At 40.6% G+C, this 4,024-nt stretch overlaps 1 pseudogene; it reads left to right on the plus strand.

Annotated features, from left to right (window-relative positions):
* The first annotated feature begins 302 nt into the window (after window positions 1–302).
* On the plus strand, window positions 303–1,111 carry LOC123234300 (annotated as a pseudogene).
* The last annotated feature ends 2,913 nt before the right edge of the window (window positions 1,112–4,024 follow it).

The raw sequence follows: 4,024 nt of genomic DNA on the forward strand, positions 1-4,024 counted from the left end.
TGTGTGGTACAACTTAATCACGAGGGGAAAATTGAAAATTCCTTTCTGTGTTTGAGTTGGGAGTCTAGGCAGTAATCAGTTTAAACTGCGACCTGTCAATCCTCTTTGTCTGAATTACATATTTTAATTCTGTAATAATAACACATTTTAAAATTTAATGAGATTCAACAAGAACTTGAATAAATGTATTAAAGACACTCTAAGAGAATTGGTTAATGATGAAAAGCTGAAAGGGATAGCTAATTCAAATAGATTGTAAGGCTTCAAATTGGAAGAAAACTTAGAAACCATACAGTATAATTATGAAGCTTGCAGATGACACAGAGTTGGTAGAAGCAGCTGACACACTAGATGTCAGAGTCATGATTCAAAATTACTTTGACAATCAAACTTTGGAAATAAATATAATAATACAAAGTGGGATCCAAAGAGTATTTCTTGTACTTGGGATCTTTCATGAATATAAGTAAGGGGAGATGTGGATCAACAGAAGTTTATCTGAAAACTATTTGGGGGCTTTAGAGGACTAGAAGCTCTTATAAGTCATATAGTGTGATATGGCAGCCAAAAAAACCTAATATGATCTTGGATGACTTTAAGAGAAGTATAAAAATGCTGGTGGTAGAACCTTGCAAGTACCAATATGGCAGTAGTACTCTATTTCCTGACAGCCAATCAGAGTCTTCCTGGAATCAAGCATGGGCACTGTTGTGTTACAGCTATAATGGAAGCATGTCCCCAAGACCTGGAAAAACTTTTTAGAATTGAATCAATGTGATTTCTACAATGACACTAACTTTTATAGGATTATTAAAGACATCATAGTCCAGGGCAGTGATCAAACAAGAACAGGTAGAGGGAATACATCTAGCTTTGGCAATACAGATGAACTTATCCAGAACTGAAATTCATAGGGATTGATATACTTGAAGTGGCCAATGCAAAGCCAGGCAACAATGGCAGTCAATCCTTCACAACTCTGGCCCCATCCATTTTTGACCACATATGCCAGAGTATAGAGACAGTGAATCAAGTGGATATGGTAGAATCAAATGCCAGGGACTGTTCTGTTGCTAATGTGAAGATTATCAAGGCTGACCCATCTGGATAAAATTAGTGTCTAGGCAGATGCTACCACAGTCAGTTCCTTGGAGATTACTCAACTGGCCAGTCCCTAGGTGATCTGCAGACATCAGAGCAAAATTATCTCCATACTCCAACTGATTTGTTCTTCATTAGAGTCATTACTAGACTCAGCTTAGTTTCAGTTTGTCCGGCAAATTCAGTTCAGTGTCTCAGATGCATCAGAGATGAGAGTACATTTTAACAAGACACTTCCTTCCTCTTTCCAATACATAAATGTCAAAACATTTGTACATACACACATTACTACAATTGACCAGAACTATCCTTTCTTGTACTTGTCACTTCTGATACTTCTAGGAAAAAAATTAAAAAGAATCAGGAGATATTGTTGAGAGAGACAGAGAGACAGAGACAGAGAGAAGCATAGCGTCCAATTATCGGGAAGCTAAAGGCCCTTCTATTTTTAAATCTATGACCCTATGATTCCATGATGAATAGAAGGAGGACCCAGAGTTAATTTTCTTTCACTTGGAGATATCAGATCTAGTTCCAGCTCTGTTAGGGCCCTTGGGCAATCCAGTAGTCTCAATATACTCCGCTAGAATCATGTCAGACTACTTCTGGAGATTATGTTCAGTCTGAAGCACTAAAGTTGATGAAAGACATTGATAAGTTGGAAAGTGCCCAGAGGAAGAAGGTCTGAATACTGAATGGTCTTGAATCTATCTCATATTGGTTAAAGACAATGGGGGATGTTTAGCCTGGAGAAGAGAGTTGGGAGAGGCATGAGAGCTGTCTTCAAGTATCAAAGGGGCTGTCACATGGGAGAAGGATTGGGCTTCTTGAGCCTGGTCCAACGGGGCAGAACTAGGAATAAGTGGTGGAAGCTGCAAAAGCAAATGTCACCTTGATGTCCTAATAGTTCGAATAACCCATTAGTAGGAATTGACTGCCTTGAAGAATCATGAGTTCCTGTTCCTTAGAAGTCTACAAGCAGAGGCTGAATGACAAGCTGTCAAGTCTGTTGACGTCAGAATTCCTTTTGGAATATGGATTAGACTAGATCGCTATGGTGAGTCTTGGCAGTTCTAACATTCTGTGTTTATGTGAGGTCTGACTTCCTTATTTCACGGATGAGAAATTTATGGCTTAGAATTAAAATTCAGAATGTTAATGGCAGACTGAAACTGTGGGCCCAGATGAAATCGAACTGGGACAATTGTGAAGTCCTACCTTTAGGTTCAAAGAATCAATTGCAAATGCAGAAGTGCAATGGCCAACATTTATATGACCCTCTAAGGTTTGCAAAGTGTCCAACAAATAGTTTCTCATTATAAAAATCCTGGGAGATAGATGCTATTCTAATCATGTGTGTGTGTGTGTGTGTGTGTGTGTGTGTGTGTAAAACACAATGTAATGTAGTAATATATACAATACCATATTATTATAATACATTATTGACATGATTATAATTAGGAATTTGTGCTCCTGAGGAAAGAACAGGAAGGATGGCAAGCTCACCTGGGGGACAACTACTTTAGGGAGGACACTTGAAGAATTGGTCACTGCTGATAGACTGACAAAGGCTATAAACCCCAACTAGGTGGGGGTCAGGGGGAAGAGGCTGATGATGTGACTACCAGGAGGAAAAAGCATGCATCAGGAGGAGACCATTGCTAGCGACGGTGGTTCCAGGTGGGGAGAAGCTCACCTGGAGTAAAAGGAAGGAGAGCAGCCCAGGACAATGCTGCCAACACAAAGTTTCCACCCTCTGGGGCAAAGCGTCAGTCATTCTGCCCTAGTTATGTAGCCTCAGACACAATCTGGCTTAAAAGCTGTTCATAAGAAAAAGATCTGGGAATCCTGATTTGCTGCAAGTTCAGTATAATGTGGCTACTCAAAAAGTTAACATGATCTTAGGACACTGTAGTGGCCAGATCACAGGAAGTAATAATCCCATTGTTCTCAAAGGGCCATTTTTTAAACCTTTACCTTCTGCCTTAGATCCTACAGCTCTCCAATAGAACCAATAGAACTCACACAGATAGAAGGTGTCTGAAGCCACATTTGAACCCAGGACTTCCTTTCTCTAGGACTGGCTCTCAAGCCACTGAGCCACCTTGCTGCTCTAGCCCTCACCTACCTGAGGTCATTTTTTCAAAGATAAGACAAATTGAATCCAGAGAATGGTGATGAGGGTGGTGAGTAGCCTGATGACTATATCATATAAAGAAATTAAAAAGGGGGGGGTGGTGCTGCTAGGTGACTCAAAGGATAGAGGAGGTTCTGGCTTCAAATCTAGCCTCTAACTCTGCCTAGCTGTGTGACCCTGGACAAGTCACTTAACCCCCATCGTCTAACCCTTACCACTCTTCTGCCTTGGAACCCACACTTAGTATGGCTTCTAAGACGGAAGGTAAGGGTTTAAAAAACTAATTGGGGGTGCAGCTGGGTAGCTCAGTGGATTGAGAGTCAGACCTAGAGACAGGAGGTCCTGGGTTCAAATCTGGCCTCAGACACTTCCCAGCTGTGTGACCCTGGGCAAGTCACTTGACCCCCATTGTCTAGCCCTTACCAATCTTCCACCTATGAAACAATACACAGAAGTTAAGGGTTTAAACAAAAAAAAAACTAATTGGAAGCACTAGAGTATGTTTAACCTGGAAAAATCCTTATAAAGACTTATTGGGTGAGAGGATAGAACTTCTTTGAATAGCCAACATACTATCATGTCTTATCATATGAAAGAAAGAGTAGATGCTGGATCCAAAGTCAGGAAAGCCTAGAATTCAAAGCTGGCCTCTGTTTGCCTCAGTTCCCTCAATTGTAAAATGGGGATAATAACAGCACCTACCTCGCAGGGTTGTTGTGAGAATCGAAGGAGATATTATTTGAAAAAAATGCTCAGCACAGTGCCTGGCGCTATATAAATGTTTAT

This window comes from Gracilinanus agilis, chromosome 2 (assembly GCF_016433145.1).
Source record: "Gracilinanus agilis isolate LMUSP501 chromosome 2, AgileGrace, whole genome shotgun sequence".
NCBI lineage: Eukaryota > Metazoa > Chordata > Mammalia > Didelphimorphia > Didelphidae > Gracilinanus > Gracilinanus agilis.